This window comes from Phyllobates terribilis, unplaced genomic scaffold, assembly GCF_046119375.1.
Source record: "Phyllobates terribilis strain yellow unplaced genomic scaffold, ASM4611937v1 Scaffold_11__3_contigs__length_659146591, whole genome shotgun sequence".
Taxonomy (NCBI): domain Eukaryota; kingdom Metazoa; phylum Chordata; class Amphibia; order Anura; family Dendrobatidae; genus Phyllobates; species Phyllobates terribilis.
The window spans coordinates 570,207,611-570,230,409 of record NW_027362771.1 but is presented as its reverse complement, the minus strand read 5'-3'; positions in this window follow the sequence as shown (position 1 = coordinate 570,230,409).

The window sequence follows — 22,799 nt, the reverse complement described above, 5'->3', positions numbered from 1 at the left end:
TCAGTATAGATGGACTAATAGAACAAGTCCCACACGCTGCTAGAAGCCCAAATATTTTTTCAGAGCTAAATGAAGAAAAATATTATTTTTAATTTGCAACCTGATGGAGGTCAGTATAGATGGACTAATAGACCAAGTCCCACACACTGCTAGAAGCCCAAATATTTTTTCAGAGCTAGATGCAGAAAAAAATTATATTCAGTTTGCAACCTGATGGAGGTCAGTATAGATGGACTAATAGAATGATGCTATGCCCAAAAGATTTTACTTCACTAGGTGCAGTAAAAAAATTGGTATTCTATACACAGGTGGTATATCTTGCAACACAGATAGGCTACTCCACTGACTAACACACTCTGCAATAGGCCAAAAAGGATTAGCTTTGCTAGATTCAGCCAAATGCTGTGAAAAAAACTTGCACAGCACTGGCACAGACCTGCCTGGCAAAAACTGATAGGAACTGATGTAACCTAGTCCTGAAAAGGACTCCAATTACAATTAGTCTTTACTCCCACAATCTATCTATTTAAGAGCACAGACCTGCCTGATAAAAGTCGTAGGAAATGCTGTAACCTAGTCCTTTAAAGGACTGCAATCACAACTATTCCCTACTCCCAAGCTATCTGTATATTTGTGCGAAAATTGGCTTGAAATTAACAAGGTATAGCGCACACAGCAACAGCGGTGCCGTCTAACACGCAGCTGCAGCAGTGAGAAAATGGTGGCGACGGGGAAAATGGCTTGGTCTGATAGGGCAAGGACATGTGACATACACTGCCAATCACACATGCCCTTGCTTGTGTGAAAAAAAGCACTTCGCTCCGTGTGTGCGCTGCTGATAGGCTGACAGATTGCACCTCCCCACTGCAAATGCGGGAAAGAGAAAAAAAAATGGAGATCTTCATTGTTCCTGCAGAGATCCATCCCCTGCCCCTCCCCCCGTCCCGCTGTACACTCAAACTGCGTATTAACATTAATTTTCATCATTACTGAGAAAAAATCCAGTTATGATTTTGGTGCACGAACAGTTATCGAACATAACCTCGAACAGCCGAATTTTTCTCAAATTGTTCGTGTTCGCCGACCGGCTCGAACACCGCCCAAAACAGCTCGAATTTGAGATTGGCGAACAGTTCGAGTAGAACAACGCTCATCTCTATTCAGGAGTCAACTGGAGGTCCTCCTCCTGGTCGGAGGGGTGTAGAGACTCGGGGGTAACCTCTGCTTCGGAGTACACTAGGTCGGACTCACTGAATGAAGCGGGCGAGGTATCAGATCCAGGATATAGGAAAGTCTCGGTCCATTCACCACCAGGTGGCACCCCGAAGGTTTCTGGAGACAACTGGAGGTACTCCACCTGGTCGGAGGGGTGTAGAGACTCGGGAGTAACCTCTGCTTCAGAGTACACTAGGTTGGACTCACTGGACGAAGCGAGCAAGGTATCAGGTACAGAGTATGGGAGAGTCTCTGTACTTTCGCTACCAGGTAGCACCCCGAAGGGCTCAGGAGACAACTGGAGGTCCTCCGCCAGGTCGGAGGGGTGAAGAGACTCATGGGTAACCTCTGCTTCGGAGTACACTAGGTTGGACTCACTGGACGAAGCGAGCAAGGTATCAGGTACAGAGTATGGGAGAGTCTCTGTCCTTTCACTACCAGGTAGCACCCCGAAGGGTTCAAGAGACAACTGGAGATCCTCCGCCTGATCGGAGGGGTGTAGAGACTCGGGGGTAACCTCTGCTTCAGAGAACACTAGGTCGGACTCACTGGACGAAGCGGGCGAGGTAACAGGTGCAGAGTATAGGGAAGTCTCCCTCCAATAGTCATCAAGTGGTATCACGGGGGATTCAGGAGGCAACAGGGAGTCCTCCGGTGTGGATTCTGGGTGGGCAGCAGTCTCTTCGGGCAGGAGAACTGGTGCACTACCCATGCACATTACCCATTGGGGCTTCTCCGGGATACAGGGAGATGAAGCTTCAGTAGGGACTTCAAGGTTAGGGTCAGGAGGTCTCAGGGAGGACAGACCCTGGCGTGACGGCTTGCCTCTACGTCTAGCACGTCTGGATTGCCTCTTGAGGTTGGGAGAAGTATTCCGGAGAGTGTAGTCACCCTGTGAGGATTCTGGGTGGGCAGTAGTCTCATTGGGCTGAAGGACTATTGCGCTACCCACACACATTACCCATCGGGGCTGCTCCGGGATATTGGGAAGTGAAGCTTCAACAGGAGCCTCCGGGTTAGGATCATAGAAGACCATTAGAAAGGCCACCAGGAAGGCCATTATGTCCAGGACGATAGGATCCTGTGCGTCCCATAGGGGGGTGATCCAATTCAAGGCATCACCCACTAGGTAAGACATCATGAATCCCACCTTAGCCCGATCTGTGGGAAAACATAGATGGTAGAACTTGAAGTGTAGCATGCATTGCTCCACAAATGCACGGCTGTCTTGGATCCCCATAGTAATGTGGCGGATCCGCAGGAATGAGTGCAGAAAGATCCATCTGGATGGGTGCGTAATTCGCCTGGAACTCAGCTAAGGAAAATTTTTTTTTTAATTTATTTATTTTTAATGCACGTATTCGCTGGAAAACGTCTCAGAGAGCGAAGGCCGTGGGGCTCAACAGGAACCATGGCCTGAGCATGCTGTAATGCACACGCCCGGACTGACTGGCGTGTGCGTTTTTATGTAGTGATTCCACTGTGCAATGAACCGGAGAGTGCCTGGAGGGGCGTAACTATGTATCTGCCCGATCCGACCAAGGTCGCACGACGGCATACGACACCAGTGCACCAGGGAGGAACCGAGCAGAGGAACCAGGGTCTACTCCAGGTCAGACTCCGGACACGGCTGTTGACCCACACCGGGGAATACGGGAACAGGCAGACTAGAGCGCAGGCTGGGTAGGGTCCAGTACAGACTGGGAGACAAATTCGAAACCGCAGACACGGTGGACAGGGCAGAGCAAAGCGAAAACCGCAGACGCGGTGGACAGAGCTGAGCAAAGCGAAAACCGCAGACGCGGCGGACAGAGCTGAGCAAAGCGAAAACCGCAGACGCGGCAGACAGAGCTGAGCAAAGCGAAAACTGCAGACGCGGCGGACAGAGCTGAGCAAAGCGAAAACCGCAGACGCGGTGAACAGAGCTGAGCAAAGCGAAAGCCGCAGACGCGGTGGACAGAGCTGAGCAAAGCGAAAACCGCAGACGCGGTGGACAGAGCTGAGCAAAGCGAAAACCGCAGACGCGGTGGACAGAGCTGAGCAAAGCGAAAACTGCAGATGCGGTGGACAGAGCTGAGCAAAGCGAAAACCGCAGACGCAGTGGAGAGAGCTGAGAAAAGCGAAAACCGCAGACGCGGTGGACAGCTGAGCAAAGCGAAAACCGCAGACGCGGTGGACAGACCTGAGCAAAGCGAAAACCGCAGACGCGGTGGACAGAGCTGAGCCAAGCAAAAACCGCAGACGCGGTGGACTGAGCTGAGCCAAGCGAAAACCGCAGACGCGGTGGACAGAGCTGAGCAAAGCGAAAACCGCAGACGGGGTGGACAGAGCTGAGCAAAGCAAAAAACGCAGACGCGGTGGACAGAGCTCTGTACACACGGAACAGACTAGAAGGGAAAGGCAGAACCAGATACCCACAGGGTACTTGCAGAGAAGTATCGAGTGGACCACAAACTCACAAATGGAAGTACAGTGACAACGAGCAGGAGTTAGGTAGGAGTTCAGACTCTGCAGAAAAAGGGAAAGTACAGACATAGAGAAAAACAAAACAGGCTAGGAGAGTATTCTGACAAGAACAGACACAGCAGCAAGATACAGGAGCGGGTTCACACAGGCCTGGAAATACAGCCTCCAGGATAGGCAGAAGACAACAGGCTAGAAGATAATACAGACAGGACACAGTTCAGACACGGGAACTGATACCGAATGCAGGAAACATAAACGGGACCTGGCATATCAGTGACCAAAGGCCAACTGACAGAACACAATGCTCAGGCAGGGATTCATTGGAGCAGCTGGGTTAAATACCAGATGGCAGACAGCAATAGGCTGAGGACGCACAAGGGGTGTGTCTGCAGCAGGTACAAAAAGCATGAAGTGATCGGGCGCCGCCCTTAAGCAGCAGACACAGAGGCAAACAGACAGCATGGAGGGAAGCCAGGCTAGCAAACTGGACTGGAGATCAAGTGCGCGCTCTTGCACAGTGGGAAATGGACCACTATGCAAGGACGCCGCCAGGTATGTTACACTTGCGTTGGAAATGCTGCCCTTTAGGCTGGTGGAGACAGAATCCTTCCGCAACCTTATGGCTGTGGCGTCCCTCGGTACTCAGTCCCCAGCCGACACTATTTTGCCAAGTGTGCCATCCCCGCACTACACAAGCACGTGTCCCAAAACATCTGCCTTGCCCTCAACAACGCAGTTACTAGGAGAGTCCACCTGACAACGGACACGTTGTCAAGTGCTTTGCGCCAGGGACGGTACATCTCCCTGACCGCACACTGGGTAAACATAGTGGAAGCCGGGATCCAGTCGGACCTTGGGACGGAACACATCCTCCCCACACCGAGGATTGTGGGCCCTATGTCAGTCAGAGTTGCCTCCACAGTGTACAGCTCCTGCGCATTATCCTCCTCCTCCTCCTCATGTTCAGCCTCCATCTCAGATATCACCACATCAGTTACAAGCTGGAAGCACTGCAGTACTGCCTCAGCCAAGCGGCAACAGGCTGTGCTGAAACTCATAAGCTTATGTGGTAAACCTCACGCTGCTTGTGAGTTGTGGACAGCTGTGAAAGAGCAGGCAGATCTGTGGCTGAGACCACTGAACCTACATCCAAGCATGGTCGTGTGTGACAATGGCCGTAGCCAGGTGGCGGCTCTGAGGTGAGGCGAGATCACACACGTACATGCCTGGCTCATTTGCTTAACCTCATGGTTCAGCGGTTTCTTAAATCGTACCCCGAGTTGCCAGATCTGCTCATCAAAGTACGCCGCCTGTCAGCTCATTTTCGCAAGTCGGCTACAGCTTCCACAGCCCTTGCTGTGTTGCAGCAGCGTTTGCAGATTCCGGCACACCGACTGGTGTGTGATGTCCCCACACGTTGGAACTCTACCCTCCACATGTTGCAAAGGATTTGTGAGCAGAAGAGAGCAGTTGTGGAGTACCAGCTGCAACAAGGCCGTCGATATTCAGGTCAGACTCTACACATAAGACCTCAGGAGTGGACCTGGATGTCTGACATATGTACCATCCTGACAAACTTTGAGGAGTCCACCAAGATGATGAGTGGCGATGACGCCATCATTAGCGTCAGCATCCCACTTGTCTGTCTTTTGCAACGCTCTCTGCAGAGAATTAAAGAGGAGGCATTGCAGCCAGAGTATGATGAGATGGACCAAGAAGCCGTATCGGGCGATTACACACAGTCCAGCCAGCCTCATCTCATGCCAACGTGCATTGGGTGACAATGAGGGAGAGGAGGAGGAGGAGGAGGAAGAACAGGAGCTGGTATCATGCGCTGTAGACGGTAGTACCAGTACAACTGTCATACCGTCGGTTCAGCGTGGGTGGCCTGAGGACAGGGGGGAGGAGGAGGAGGAGGAGGAGAGTATGGTCAGTCGTCATCTTGGTGAGGACACGGAAGTCTTGCCCATTACCAGTCTGGCACGCATGGCTGACTTTATGTTACGCTGCCTTAACCGTGACCCTTGCGTTGTCAAAATGTTGGGTGACAGTCATTACTGGTTGGTGACACTTTTAGACCCCCGCTACAAGGAGAACTTTCACTCTCTTATTCCTGAGGTGGAGAGGTCTACAAAAATGGGGCAGTACCCGAAGGTCCTTGCTGCAGAACTGTTAAAAAAATTCCCATCTGAACACGCTAGCGGCAGAGGTCACAGTTCGTTGCCCAACCAAGGCGTACAGGCGAGAGAGACGCAACTCCAATCCAGCAGAGGCAGGGGAACACTGTCAACGTTCTGGGACAGTTTTCTGAGACCCACCCAGCTTACAGGCCCTGAGGCGCGGGGTACTCTCACAAGGAGTGGAAAGTTTCAAAAGATGGTGAGGTAGTACCTTGCCGACCATACCAGCGTCCTCCGTGATTCCTCTGTGCCTTTTAATTATTGGGTATCCAAGCTGGACACTTGGAATGAACTCGCTCTGTACGCCTTGGAGGTCCTGGCCTTCCCTGCCGCTAGCGTGTTATCAGAGCGTGTTTTTAGTGCCGCTGGGGGAATTATAACAGATAAGCGCTATCGCCTGTCAACTGACAATGCTGACAAGCTGACCCTTATCAAAATGAACAAGGGTTGGATTGGCCCAGACTTCTCATCACCACCAAATGACAGCAGAGTAACATAAAGTCAAATCCACTGTGTTATTTCGGGAGGTGTATTCCCATGCACCACTTCACACCCACACATGGGTATACGCTTCCTCATTTCGGCTGTATTTTGCTCTTCTCCTTATCCTCAGCCTCCACCACCACTATACCACCAGGGTGACCTTGGTCCATGTTGCCAGCATTGCATGTTCCTGCGTCCTAATTTTTGGCAGCTTTTGCTTTGAAGGCATAGGCAAAGACTATGGGAGACCCACTCCGCAATAATGCGAATAATGTTTTTAAGATGCTGTACTGCATGGCTCTTTTTTACCAGCATTGCAAGTTCCTCCGTCCTAATTTTTGGCAGCTTTGCTTGGAAGGCATAGGCAAAGACTATGGGAGACCCACTCCCCAATAATGGGAATAATGGTTTTAAATGCTGTACTGCATGGCTCTTCCAAAGGGCATTTAAACCGTCTTGTTAAGCTTCTGCAACCTCCACATCTCTTCCAAGGGGCATTAAAACCATCTTGTTAAGCTCATGCAACCTCCACCTCTTTCCCCTGGGGTATTGAAACTGTCTTGTTAAGCTACTGCGACCTCCACCATTCTTCCAAGGGGCATTAAAACGGTCTTGTTAAGCTACTGCGACCTCAACCACTTTCCCCAGGGACATTAAAACCATCTTGTTAAGTTACTGCGACCTCCACCATTCTTCCAAGGGGCATTAAGACCATCTTGTTAAGCTACTGCGACCTCCACCACTTTCCCAAGGGGCACTGATATCGTCTTGTTAAGCTACTGTGACCTCCACCACTCTTCCAAGGGGCATTCAAACCCTCTTGTTAAGCAACTGCAACCTCTGCGTCTCTTTCAAGGGGCATTAAAACCCTCTTGTTAAGCTACTGAAACCTCCAAGTCTCTTCCAAGGTGCATTAAAAGCATCTTGTTAAGCTACTGCGACCTCCACCACTTTTCTGAAGGGCATTGATATTGTCTTTTTATTCCACTAAGACCTCCACGTCTCTTCCAAGGGGCATTAAAACCATCCTGTTAAGCTACTGCAACCACCACGTCTCTTCCAAGGGGTATTAAAAGCATCTTGTTAAGCTACTGCAACCTCCACGTCTCTTCCAAGGGGCATTAAAACCATCTTGTTAAGCTACTGCGACATCCACCACTTTCCCCAGGGGCATTAAAACCGTCTTGTTAAGCTACTGCTACCTCCACCATTCTTCCAAGGGGCATTAAAACCATCTTGTTAAGATACTGCGACCTCCACCACTTTCCCCAGGGGCATTAAAACAGTCTTGTTAAGCTACTGCAACCTCCACGTCTCTTCCAAGGGGCATTAAAACCGTCTTGTTAAGCTACTGCATCCTCCACGTCTCTTCCAAGGGGCATTAAAACCGTCTTGTTAAGCTACTGCGACCTCCACGTCTCTTCCAAGGGGCATTAAAACCGTCTTGTTAATCTACTGCGACCTCCACCACTTTTCCCAGGGGCATTGATATTGTCTTTTTATTCCACTGCGACCTCCACTATTCTTCCAAGGGGCATTAAAAACGTCTTGTTAAGATACTACGACCTCCACCAGTTTTCCCAAGGGCATTGATATTGTCTTTTTATTCCACTGTGACCTCCACATCCCTTCCAAGGGGCATTAAAACCATCTTGTTAAGCTACTGTGACCTCCTCGTCTCTTCCAAGGAGCATTAAAACCGTCTTGTTAAGCTACTGCAACCTCCACGTCTCTTCCAAGAGGCGTTTAAACCGTCTTATTAAGCTACTGCAACCTAAACGTCTCTTCCAAGGGTAATTAAAACCGTCTTGTTAAGCTACTGCGAACTCCACGTCTCTTCCAAGGGGCATTAAAACCGTCTTGTTAAGCTACTGCAAACTCCACGTCTCTTCCAAAGGGCATTGATATTGTCTTTTTATTCCACTGCGACCTCCACGTCTCTTCCAAGGGGCATTAAAACCGTCTTGTTAAGCTACTGCAAACTCCACGTCTTTACCAAGGGGCATTAAAACCGTCTTGTTAATCTACTGCAACCTCCACGTCTCTTCCAAGGGGCATTAAAGCCGTCTTGTTAAGCTACTGCAAACTCCACGTCTCTTTCAAGGGGCATTAAAACTGTCTTGTTAAGCTACTGCAACCTCCACGTCTCTTCCAAGGGGCATTAAAACCGTCTTGTTAAGCTACTGTGACCTCCACCACTTTCCCCAGGGGCATTAAAACCATCTTGTTAAGCTAATGCGACCTCCACCATTCTTCCAAGGGGCATTAAAACAGTCTTGATAAGCTACTGCAACCTCCACCACTTTTCCCAGGGCATTGATATTGTCTTTTTATTCCACTGCGACCTCCATGTCTCTTCCAAGGGGCGTTAAAACCATATTGTTAAGCTACTGCAACCTCCATGTCTCTTCAAAGGGGCATTAAAACTGTCTTGTTAAGCTACTGCAACCTCCACGTCTCTTCCAAGGGGCATTAAAACCGTCTTGTTAAGCTACTGCAACCTCCACGTCTCTTCTAAGTGGCATTAAAACCGTCTTGTTAAGCTACTGTAACCTCCACATCTCTTCCAAGGGGCATTAAAACCATCTTGTTAAGCTACTGTGACCTCCTCGTCTCTTCCAAGGAGCATTAAAACGGTCTTGTTAAGCTACTGCAACCTCCACGTCTCTTCCAAGGGGCGTTAAAACTGTCTTATTAAGCTACTGCAACCTACACGTCTCTTCCAAGGGGAATTAAAACCGTCTGGTTAAGCTACTGCGAACTCCACGTCTCTTCCAAGGGGCATTAAAACCGTCTTGTTAAGCTACTGCAAACTCCACGTCTCTTCCAAGGGGCATTGATATTGTCTTTTTATTCCACTGCGACCTCCACGTCTCTTCCAAGGGGCATTAAAACCGTCTTGTTAAGCTACTGCAAACTCCACGTCTTTACCAAGGGGCATTAAAACCGTCTTGTTAAGCTACTGCAACCTCCACGTCTCTTCCAAGGGGCATTAAAACCGTCTTGTTAAGCTACTGCAAACTCCACGTCTCTTTCAAGGGGCATTAAAATCGTCTTGTTAAGCTACTGCAACCTCCACGTCTCTTCCAATGGGAATTAAAACCATCTTGTTAAGCTACTGTGACCTCCACCACTTTCCCCAGGGGCATTAAAACCATCTTGTTAAGCTACTGCAAACTCCACCATTCTTCCAAGGGGCATTAAAATGGTCTTGATAAGCTACTGCAACCTCCACCACTTTTCACAGGGCATTGATATTGTCTTTTTATTCCACTGCGATCTCCATGTCTCTTCCAAGGGGCGTTAAAACCATATTGTTAAGCTACTGCAACCTCCATGTCTCTTCCAAGGGGCATTAAAACTGTCTTGTTAAGCTACTGCAACATCCACGTCTCTTCCAAGGGGCATTAAAACTGTCTTGTTAAGCTACTGCAACCTCCACGTCTCTTCTAAGGGGCATTAAAACCGTCTTGTTAAGCTACTGCAACCTCCACATCTCTTCCAAGGGGCATAAAAACCTAAAACCATCTTGCTAAGCTACTGAAACCTCCAAGTCTCTTCCAAGGGGCATTAAAACCATCTTGTTAAGCTACTGCATCCTCCACATCTCTTCCAAGGGGCATTAAAACCTAAAACAGTCTTGTTAAGCTACTGCAACCTCCACCTCTCTTCCAAGGGGCATTAAAACCTTCTTGTTAAGCTACTGCAACCTCCACGTCTCTTCCAAGGGGCATTAAAACCGTCTTGCTAAGCTACTGCGACCTCCACCACTTTACCCAGGGGCATTAAAACCATCTTGTTAAGCTACTGCGACCTCCACCATTCTTCCAAGGGTCATTGATATTGTCTTTTTATTCCACTGCGACCTCCACCATTCTTCCAACGGACATTGCATTTCCTCCTAATTTTAGTCAGCTTTTGCTTTTCAATGCATAGGCGAACACTAAGGGAGCCCACTCCACAATAAATGGTAGAAGGTTTTTAGTATGCTGTAATCCACGTCTGTTTCAAGGGGCATTGCAGTTCCTCATAATTTTTGGAAAGTCTTCCATTCACTGCTTAGGCCAACAGTGCACAGGAGACCCAGTTGCTATAAATGGAAAAAACGGTTTAGTTAAGGCCCTTTGACCTCCATGTCACTTCCAAGGGGCATTGGAGTGCCTCGAAATTTTTGTTAGGCATTGCACTCACTGCATGCCCTTTAACTGTGTAGCCGAACTGCTCCTTTTGGTACAGAAACATATCCTACAAGACATGTGTGGTTGACTGGCCTGATATTGATGTGAATGGTCCCTGTTCCTCCTGCTCTTTCTCCTTTGCCACCACCTCATCCATCATTCATCACCTGAAGCTTTGTTTTAACGGAAGTCATAGAACTGGGATAGTAGCAGGAAAACATCCAGCAATCCTCGGAGGAGGTAGGATATGCGCCAAAACGCTGACCACCTCAGGCCTAGCCACTACTACATACATGCGCTTGCATTCCAAGAAAACAAAGTAGACGCTAACTTATATCATCATCATTAGTGTTGAGCGAGCACTAAAATGCTCGGGTGCTCGAAGCTCGGGCCGAGCTCGCCGTGATACTCGGGTGCTCGACCCGAGCAACGAGCCCAATGTTAGTCTATGGGAGACTCGAGCATTTTTGTCGTGGCACCCCCGGCAGTCTTTTAAAGCCTAACAAGTGCCCAAAACGATAGTGACAGTGCTCAAATGACATGGGGACAGCATGGGGATCGCCCCAGGAAGCATTTCTGACCCCCAGGTCACTGCTGTCAACAACGTGGTCAGAGGTATTAAGCCGCTTTTACAGGCTCACAATAAAACGAAAGTGAAACTTTTTTCCTGTGAAATATGTTAAGGAACATCCTTTCCAGGGAAAAGACTTGTGTATAAGTTAATATAAATGACCAAAAACAGAAATACTCCTCCACACCTTCGGCTATGTTCACAAGTAGCATTTTTTATGCGTTTTTGCACTTTTGTATTGCTTTCAACTATGACAAATGCATTCACCGGGAAATGTCATTTTAACATTTTGCAACCTTATCTGGCCATGTGCTGTGTGACACATGCATAAAGTGCTGAAAAGACATGGGAACAGCATGGGGAAGACCCCTGGAAGCATCTCTGACTCCCAGGTCACTGTCGAAAAGTGTGCCCATCATAAGTGATCCTTGCCGCATCAGAAGATGCAGACTTGCAACTATCCCCATTCAAGTTCTAGTCCCAGGGCAGTGTTCAATTGTACCTCCCCCATTCCTTGCAATACAAGCGCAAGTATGCAGCCTGCCACCCACCCACCCCCAGGCTACAATGCCATACTGCTTGCTTGCTTGAACTTGAAATTGGGCCTTTTAGGCATGTGGAGGCGGAATCTGGCCACCACGTCATGGCTGTGTGGCGGCCTGGAATCCATACTCAGTCCCCAGCCGCCCGGCGGCCGGGTGTCCACACGGTCCCCAGCCGCCTGGGGGCAGTCGGGTGTCCATAAACGGTCCCCAGCCGCCCCCATTTCTCCTTGGAACATCCCCCCACACACTTTTCTTAGCCCGGCCTGCTTTAGGCAGCATTGGACGAGCCCACCAGAGAACCAGACTCCACCGGTGGGCCCTGACTTCTCCATCGGTGGAGTTGAGAGTGCCAAGGTGAGGAGCATGATGATGATGACAGAAGTTAGCATATGCTATGTTTTCTTTAAATGCAAGTGTAAGTGTGCAGCCTGCCACCCACCCACCCCCAGACTGCAATTCATACTGCTAGCTTGCACTTGAAATGGGGCCTTTTAGTTTAGAGGAGGCCGAAGCTGGAACTACCTCATGGCTGCTTCGGCAGCGAGGTATCCATACTCCGTCCCCAGCCGCCCCTATTTGTCCTGGTGTGCCTTATACATAAGATTAAGCGTATATACCAAAGCATTACCTGTGCCCTCCCCAGTGCATTTAGTGGGAAGGAGAGCCTATTCCGCTTTAGTGTGTGCATGCCAAATCCCTGTTCATGGTACATGCGAAGATGCCTCACACCTTGCACCTGTCGTTGCAGACTTGCAACTATCCCCATTCAAGTCCTTGTTCCAGGGCAGTGTTCAATTGTACCTCTCCCATTCCTTGCAATGCAATCGCAAGTATGCAGCCTGCCACCCACCCACCCCCAGGCTGCAATACCATACTGCTTGCTTGCTTGCACTTTAAATTGGGCCTTTTAGGCATGTGGAGGCGGAATCTGGCCACCACGCCATGGCTGTGTTGGCGGCCTGGTATCCTTACTCAGTCCCCAGCCGCCTGGTGGCCGGGTGTCCCCGCTTGCTCCCCAGACTCCTGGGGGTGGCCGGGTGTCCATACTCGGTCCCCAGCCACCCCTATTTGTACCGTTAACCTTTCCCACACTTTTCTTAGCCTGGCCTGCTTTAGGGCAGCATTGGCCGAGCCCACCGGACTATCAGACTCCTCCGGTGGGCCCTGGCTTCTCCATCAGGGGAGTTGAGAGTGCCAAGGTGAGGAGCATGATGAGGATGATAGAAGTTAGCATCTGCTTTGTTTTGTTGTAATGCAAGCGCATGTATGTAGTAGCGGCTAGGCCTGAGGAGGTCAGCGTTTTGGCGCATATCCTACCTCCTCCGAGGATTGCTGGATGTTTTCCTGCTACTATCCAAGTTCTATGTCTCCCGTTAAAACAAAGCTTCAGGTGATAAATGATGGATGAGGTAGTGGCAAAGGAGAAAGAGCAGGAGGAACAGGGACCATTCGCATCAATATCAGGCCAGTCAACCAGATATGTCTTGTAGGATATGTTTCTGTAACAAAAGGAGCGGTTCGGCTACACAGTTATAGGGCATACAGTGAGTGCAATGCCTACCAAAAATTTCGAGGCACTCTAATGCCCCTTGGAAATGACATGGAGGTCAGAGGGCGTTAACTAAACCTTTTTTTCCATTTATAGCAACTGGGTCTCCTGTGCACTGTTGGCCTAAGCAGTGAATGGAATGCTTTCCAAAAATTATGAGGTACTGCAATGCCCCTTGCAAGAGCCATGTGTGGCACCCCAGGGGTCTGGTCACCACAGTAATAGAGATTACGTCGGAGAGCAAGTGGGAGGTTTCCTGGTCAGGATCCCTTAAACATGCAACATCCTCCTGCCCGAGTCCTGGGAGGGGAGAATTCTGCCCTTATAAACTGGATCTGGGGTGGGGTTGAGTGAGTCAGAGAACAGAGAACAGTCAGAGTCAGAGTGAGAGCAAGGGAAAGTAACAGCAAGGAGCTCTGTAGGAGCTAGGAGCTAAAGACGAGGGGCTGGAAGCTGAGCAGAGATCGCCCTGGCAGAAGACAATAGGAACCGGACACAGGAGTCCGAAGCTGTGAAGACTTATATATCCAGCAGCAGAAACCAGCTGGCAGGGGATTTCAGGTCCTCTGGCCATAGAAGCCCGGAGGCTCAGTCACAAGCAAGGGACCAGCACCGCCGTCGTGGAGCGGAGGCTAACAGAAGGCCCCAAGTCACCAGCCATACGGGTGAGCACTACACGGTACACTCAGGGACGTGGGCTATAGTGTTGAGCCACCCCCGTAGTGTTCGAGTTCGGTTCGGTTCGTCGAACACCCGTGTGTTCGCCGAACTGTTCGTCGAACTGTTCGTCGAACACCTTCGAACACCGTTAAAACCAATGGCAGGCAAACAAAAACACATAGAAACACATAGAAAACACCTTCAAAGGTGTCCAAAAGCTGACAAACTGCTCAGAAGACACAACTAACACATGGAAAAGTGACAAGTACATATAGTCATGCGAAAAGAAAAGAGGTGGAGGAGTAAAAGGAGGGGGAGACACAGATATAGGCATGTCATGCCCTTCTAAAATCCAAAAAGTGAGAAGCCGACACGTTCAGTCCGCTCCTGCCCGTGCCACCTCCGTGTCGCCGGGTTTGTGCCAGAGGCGCGGAGAACCCTGACGGCCAGCCCCCCTCTCCCAATACTGGTGCCTGTCTGCTGGTGGGTCGAGCGAGCCCCCCTGTGGTGGAGGCAGCTCTAAGCTTTTTAATTTAAATTGTCTCTCTAATTTGAATGAATACACTTTAAATCCATTTACAAGGATCTATTGGAGGGCAAGTCTCATGCCAGCAGCCGCGTAATTCCAGCTCCAGTAGCGTCCACTAAAGCTGCTGCAGTTAAAAAGCTTTTATAAGGATCGAGCTCGGCTGTCCAACGCAAGGCATCCTACTGCCAGTCCCAGCCCCTATGCCTTGGGGTGCCTCCTGATGCTCTTCACTGAGTATCCCGTGGTCCCGAAGCATTTCCTTTGAAAAAATTAAGTGTCCAAACTACAGGTGGTGTAGCTTGCTTAACAGCCGGGAAAATCCGCTGACTAGCAGACACTGCTACTAGGCACAAAGTATTTCCTGGGCTAGATGCAGTTAAAAATTTGTAATTAGATACTCTCGTTGGATGCTGAGAAAGCATTCCATAGAGTCTCCTGGCACGCCATATATGATTCTCTTAAAAAGCTTGGGGTAGGGGTCTAGGGGACCCTTTTATAGCCAAAATCACGGCCCTGTATCGCAATACGTCACCTAGGCTGAAGATAAATGGAACTGTAGCACCCTGAGGGCTCGGTTGCTACAGAGGTATTGCACCTCACCCAGAGGTGTGATATCTCACTCTCAGGTAAGGATGGAGTGTGGATCAGGACCCGACACCTGCATGCATTACACCACATTGCCGTGGGGCAGGGCGACCAATATGCCTCTGAGATGGACACGACAGTCCCTGTCCCTGGCTGGAGTGGGGGGAGGGAACACTGAGGAAGGGGAACCCTGTGGTGCAGGAGCAGGGAGGAAGCAGTTCCTGGGTGCATTGAGAAGGGAGTATAAAAGGTGGGCACCATCTTAGTTCAGTGCAGAAAAGTCTGAGCAGAAGTGGCAGGGAGCAGGGGCTCTGCATGAGCTCTGCTCCGGAGGCGGGCCTAGTAACAGAGGCCCAGGCCTGGAAGAGGGAGAAGGAAGGAAGAGGAGCGGAGAAGGCTCCAGGAACGAGGAATGAAGGGATCCCAGGGGTGCGGATGGGCGAGTCGCCACCGCACGCCCGAATCCACCTGCGTGGAGGGGTCAGGCCAAAGGGGGAGACTGGTCCCCGAAACTAGTGGAGGCAGGAAACGACCCTCAGCTAGAAACCGGAGGCTGTGACATTTTATGTGGCGCAGCCCCTCGCTACACCCGCTAGGAAGGCACCACATAGGGTCAGGGAAACTGGCGCCAAGTTTACCAAGAGGAGGCCCGAGTCAGCCGGACAGAAGGGTTGGTAAGAAAGGCCAGACAAAGGACACACAAAGGGGGTCCTGTGAAGCGCTCCAAAGTTATCTGGGAGTTGTCTGAGCCCCTCACCTGGTGAGCACAGTACGACGTGGGCAGCCGTTACCTGCAGACATAGTCTGGATAATAAGAACTGTGAGTAAAGGCCCTGGACTGCATCACTGACTCCGTGTCGTTACTGCTGCTGCCCTGCACCATCACCCCCATCCTCCGCATACACTGCCCTGAGGCTATACTCCTCCCGTGGGGAGTTATGCTACGCTCTGCTGCACCCACAACACCAGCCTCAGCGGTCTGCCCTGCAGCGGCGGTTCACTCTGACCGCAATCCACGGGTGGCGTAGTCGGACATTTAAACATCAAAGCCACATAAATAGTTCCGCCACTGGTTTGACCACCCTGAGCCACGGAACCGGGTCGCCGCCACGAAGACTACAACCACCGGCATCCACCAAAAAGGGTCCGGCTCCGGGTGTCCCAAGGCCCAGGGGGTGCATCAGAACATTTTCATCACCTTTCACAATCACCAATGGGACAAGGCAGGGATGTCCTCTGTCCCCTCTCTTATACATCCTAGTGACGGAGCACCTGCTCTCATCAATTCGCCATAACCCCAATATTAGGTGGATTGAGGTGGGAGGCACCGAGTACAAGTGCTCTCTATTTGCTGATGATGTCCTAGTATATATCACTCAATCACATATATCCATCCATGCTGTTATGGCTGAAATAGATCACTTTGTTACATGGTCAAATTTTAAAATCAATGCAGCGAAGTCTGAGGCCCTCGATGTCTCCCTCCCCAAATCCATATAGGATTCCATCCAGTCCAACTTTCCCTTTGCCTGGCCCTCACAGGGTATCAAATACTTAGGAATTCCTATTCATAGAGACCTCTCCCATCTATGTTATCTTAATTTTGGGCCCTTTATTGAACAACTCCATACAGACCACGGTTGGCAAGTTAGAACTGTAAGATTCACTACGTGAACCACTGGTGTTTTGTGGAAAAGCACATGTACACTGTGTTCCAAATTATTATGCAAAAAGTGTTTAGGAGTGATAAGGGAAGAATTTGTTTGTTTGTCAGTTAAACTCATAGATGGTGATGTGTGTCAGGGCTCTTTATATCACTGTAAGCAATTGCAGACACCTGTGCTAATTAGTTTGGCAGGTGTGTCCAATGAAAGGCAAGACTACTTAAGAAGGCTGTCTCACATTATTAAGCAGCCTACATTTTCTGCCAAAATGGGAAAGAAAAAGGATGTGTCGGCTGCTGAGAAGCAACAAATTGTGGAGTGTTTAGGTCAAGGCATGACTACAATCAACATTGTGCGATGATCAGGATGAAGTGTCTTGGCAATCAAGAAGTATGTAGCTGATTCACAGTACACACGTGTGCGTGCTGATAAGGGCAAATTGAGGACTCTTTCCTACAGGCAATTACGTCAAGTTAAAAGAGCAGCGGCAAAAAAGCCTTGTCATAGCAGCAGACAAGTTTTTGAAGCTGCTGGTGCCTCCAACGTCCCCCGAACAACAAGATGCAGGGTCCTTCAGAGGTTTGCAGCTGTGCAAACGCCATCCTGTCGACCTCCTCTATCCACTTTACACAAGCAGAAACGGCTCCAGTGGGCCAAACATTACATGAAGACTGATTTCAAAACTGTTTTGTTCATGGATGAGTGCCGTGCAGCGCTCGATAGTCCAGATGGATGGAGTGGAGGATGGCTGGTTGATGGACACCCCATGCAAACACGGCTACAGCGCCAACAAGGAGGAGGTGGAGTAATATTTTGGGCTGGAATCATGGGGAGAGAGATTGTCGGCCCCTTTAGGATCCCTGAAGGCGCTAAAGATGAACTCCATAATGTATGTGGATTTTCTCAAACAGCACTTCCTGCCATGGTTCAAGAAGAAGAACCGTGTATTTCACAGCAAGATCATTTTTTTGCATGATAATGCACCATCTCATGCTGCACATAAAACATCTGCATCTCTGGCTGATATGGACATAAAAGGGGACAAACTTATGGTGTGACCCTCATGCTCCCCTGACCTCTACCCCATTCAGAACCTCTGGAGCATCATCAAAAGGAGTGTCTATGATGGCGGGAGGCAGTTCACATCTAAGCAACAGCTCTGGGAGGGTATTCTGTCCTCATGCAAAACAATTGAATCTGTCCTCATGCAAAACAATTGAAGCAGAAACCATCCAAAACCTGACAAATTCAATGGACGAGAGAGTTCAGAAGCTCCTTTCGAACAAGGGGTCCTATGTGAAAATGTAACATCACCTAGAATAAAGTTTTGAGTTGAAAACTGTTTGATTTCAGTTTCTAAAAAACTGCTAATGCTTATAATTTCAAAAATGACCATTTTATTGGTCTTTATTAAAATGAAAAGGTTGATCGAAAAGTTTGGGGGATCTAAGAGTGTGGCAACCCAGTAGTCATGATTACTTCGAATTCTGACAATATGAGGGTCATGTTGCAGCTAGTGCAGCAAGAAGGCACTTATGTGTCTTGCGCATCTCGGAGCCCCAAAATTATTTTACGGGCTAGATGCAGCTAAAAATTATTATTAATTTTAAATCTGGTGGAGCTTAGTATAGATGGCCTAATAGGATCAGTGCTGCACACTGCTACAAAGCCCAAATTATTTTCCAGTCAAGATACAGATAAACATGATTAGTAATTTAAAATCTGGTGGAGCTTATTATAGATGGCCTAATAGAATCAGTGCTGCACACTGCTACAAAGCCCAAATTATTTTCCTGCCAAGATACAGATAAACATGATTAGTAATTTGAAAGCTTAAAACGGTTGGTAGGGTGATTTTAACCAATCATCAAGCTTTTACTCTCCCCAGGGGTAGAAAACTCGTTTCGGATCCATGATTTGTTCATCTTTATGAACGTGAGTCTGTCTACATTATCAGTGGAGAGCCGCGTGCGCTTATCTGTCAGCATACCACCAGCAGCGCTGAACACACGTTCAGACAGAACGCTGGCTGCGGGGCATGACAAGATCTCCAAGGCGTAAGTGGCTAGCTCCGGCCATTTATCCAGATTAGAAGCCCAAAAAGAGCAAGGGTCCAGTGACACAGTCATGGCTTCAATGTTTACTTGGAGATACTCCTGTACCATCGTCTCTTGGCGTTGACTATGTGTCAGACTTCTTGTCTCCTGTGGCCTTGCAAAGGATGGGCTAAAAAAGTGGTGAAATGATTCCGCAAAATTGATGTTACCAGCAGATACTGTGGTTCTGTTACGGTTTGAGTGCTGAACACTTGACGGTCCCACGGTTGGCAAGTTGGAACTGTGAGATTCACTACGTGCACCACTGGTGTTTTGTGGAAAAGCACATGTAAGATTCTGCAACAGTCTCTGCTGATACTCCTGCATGCGTGCATCCCTTTCTATGGCAGGAATAATTTCTGCAAATTTACTTTTGTACCGGGGATCTAACAGTGTGGCAAAGCAGTAGTCAGGATTATTTCTAATTCTCACAATTCGAGGGTCATGTTGCAGGTAGTGCAGCAAGAAGGCACTCATGTGTGTTGCGCATCCAGGAGCACCAAGTCCCTGTTGTGTTGGTGGCGAGGTAACAATCATGCTTCCTTCCTCTGTCCTCTCCCCCCAACCTCGCACAACAGAAATGTGATCAAGGTCTCCCTCATCTGATGAGTCTTCCATCAGTTTGTCCTCCACTTCTTCCTGGGCTCCTGCACTTTCCTCACTAGTTTGGCTGCTACCGTGCGCCCTGGTAAAACCATCTCCCCAACCCTCACATGCCTGCCGCCTTGGTGCTGCCGACCTTCTGGACCTTGCAGATGTTAGCCCTTCCGCATACAACTCCTCCTCCTCTACTTCCTCCACCTCCTCTTGTGCCACCACCTGACTCCGAATTCTGTTTAACATGTGCTCCAGCATGTAAATCACCGGAATAGTCATGCTGATAATGGCATCGTCAGCACTAAACATCTTCGTCGCCATTTCAAAACTGTGCAGAAGGGTGCATAGGCCCCTGATCTGAGACCACTCCTCCAGCGTGATTTGCCCCACCTCTGGATCTCGTTGGCCCAGGCTATACGTCAGAACGTATTGCACCAGGGCTTGTCGGTGCTGCCACAGTCGCTGCAACATGTGCAGAGTTGAATTCCACCGGGGAGGCACATCGCATTTTAGCCGGTGAAGTGGCAGGCCCAACGACTTCTGTAGAGATGTAAGTCGCTGAGCTGCGGGATGCGAATGGCGGAAGTGAGCACACAGCGACTGTGCCCTCTGCAGAAGGCCATCTAGTCTGGGATAGTGGGCTAAAAATTACTGGACAACCAGGTTCAACACGTGAGCCATACAAGGCACGTGTGTGACATTGCCCCGGCGAAGGGCCGCACCCAGGTTTGCAGCATTGTCGCACACGGCCTTCCCTGGTTTCAGGTCCAGTGGAGACAACCATTCATGAAATTGGTTCTCCAGAGCTGACCACAACTCCTCAGCTGTGTGACTCACATTTCTCAGACATTTCAAAGTAAAAACCGCCTGATGACGTTGAGCCCTACTGCCAGCATAGTAAGGAGGTGTGCAGGATCCCTTCTGCGCAGTTAGAAAGCTTGTGGCATGACCAGACAGGCTTTGGGTGCAGTTGGAAGACCGAGAGGAGGTTGAGGAGACAGAAGCAGTGGAGGAACTTTGACATAAAGAGGATTGACGCACAACTCGTGGGGACGGCAAGACTTGGACAGCAGCCCCTTGTCCTGCTGTCACCATAGTTACCCAGTGCCCAGTCAGCGACATGTAACGCCCCTGTCCATGCCTACTCGTCCAAGTGTCTGTGGTGAAATGCACCCTGTCACACACAGAGTTTCTCAAAGAAGCGGTGATGTTGTGTGCGACATGCTGGTGGAGCGCAGGCACACCTTTCTTTGAGAAGTAGTGCCGACTGGGCATCTGGTACTGGGGCACTGCGACGGACATAAGGTCCCGAAAATCCTCTGTGTCCACCCGGCGGAAAGGCAGCATTTCTGTAGCCAAGAGCTTGCAGATGGTGAAATTCAACCTCTTAGCTTTCTCATGGCTAGGAGGAAATGATCTTTTACTTGTCCACATCTGAGGGACCGAGGGCTGGCTATTGTGCTTAGACGGGGTTGATAAGGGTGTCCCCGGCAAACTGCCGGTCTGTGGGGAAGATGCAGGCGGACATGTTAGGTTGCCTTGATCCAAAGGTGGTGCTATCGATGTCGGACAGCGCTCAACACCATCTGGTGTTACCACCTCCAAAGAAAATGATGACCTGCCAATCACGCTGGCTGTTGCGGGTAAAGAGGTGGCAGGTCTGTGCCCCAAAACAGGTGTGACTGCTGTCCCCCCAGTCACAGAGGATGAAGAGGCCGCGGATGCACAAGATATGGCAGACGGTGGTTGGCCCGGCCGGCTAGGCCGCATTGTAGCACACTGAGCTTCCCACTGCAACTTATGCTTCATGTCCATGTGCCGATTCATGCATGAAGTACTCAAACTATGTATTTTTTGGCCTCTACTTAGCTTTTGTTGACAAATGTTACAGATAACACGAGTTTGGTCATCTTTATCGATCTGAAAAAATGCCCAGGCTATGCAAGGCTTAGCACCCATGCCACCTGAAGAGCCACCACGACTTGTGGTGAGAGGCAGAGTTGTGTTTGAGGATGCAGTTGTTGACGTGCTTCCAGTACTACGTCTCTGTCCAGGAAGGCGCAACCTGACCTCGTCGTCACTAGCATCTTCCTCCACCTCCTCTGCTGACCTCATTTCTTGGCTGACTGTGGGTTGACAGTAAGTGGGATCTCCAACCTCATCATCATCACCCTGTGCGTTATCACACCCGTCGTCCTCAGAGCCAACCTGTTCCTGCCCTGACAAAAAACTAAAGTTGTCGCTCCAATCAGGTATTTGAGTCTCATCATCGTCTTCCTCATTGTCTCCACCAACAGGAGTTACAGTTTGGGAACAAGGGTCTACATTATGGTCAGAACCTTCTGCGTCTGGTCCTGGATCCGACTCATAAAGATTCTGGGCATCAGTGCAGATCATTTCCTCGTCTGGATTCACAGAAGCACTGGAGTCAACCTCTGATTCCCAGGCTATAGTATGAGTAAACAGCTCTGCAGACTCAACCATCTGTTCTACCTCATACTCAGACGGGCAGCTGGAGATTTGGGAGCTGTGAGGAAGCAAGTGCGATTGGGGTGACACCTTTGAGGACTGGAGTATTTGTGATGTTGAAGTTGATGTGGAGGAGAGCCCACTTAAAGGAGCACTTGATATCCGTTGAAGCACCTGCTGTTTTTTTGCCTCATCTGGAATTTGTAGCGATTGGCGTGGCCGTAAGAAAGGGATCTTATCACATTGTCCGCTAAAAGAAGTAGACATTTTAGTTTGGCTGGAAGATGGTCTTTCTTCTGCAGATGTTACTGTTGCTTTAACACCTACCCCACGGACACAACCTTTTTTCCCCTTCCCAACACGCCTATTCCCCTTTCCACCAGCAGCAGGCCTTTTTCCACTCATTTTGGTGGTTAACTAATTCACAACTCTGGAGTTGTTTGCACAAAAAAACAATGGATGGGAACCGAGCAGAGCTGAGTGGCCAAACTGTGGTATTAGGCCAAAACTATTGGCTGGGTTAGATGCAGAAAAAAATTATATTCAATTTGCAACCTGATGGAGGTCAGTATAGATTGACTAATAGAACAAGTCCCACACACAGCTAGAAGCCCAAATATTTTTTCAGAGGTAGATGCAGAAAAAAAATATATTCAGTTTGCAACCTGATGGAGGTCAGTATAGATGGATTAATAGAACAAGTCCCACACACAGCTAGAAGACCAATATTTTTTCAGAGGTAGATGCAGAAAAAAAATATATTCAGTTTGCAACCTGATGGAGGTCAGTATAGATGGACTAATAGAGAAAGTCCCACACACTGCTAGAAAGCCAAATATTTTTTGAGAGCTAGATGCAGACAAAAAATTATTTTTAATTTGCAACCTGATGGAGGTCAGTATAGATGGACTAATAGAGAAAGTCCCACACACTGCTAGAAGGCCAAATATTTTTTCAGAGCTAGATGCAGATATAAATTATTTTTAATTTGCAACCTGATGGAGGTCAGTAT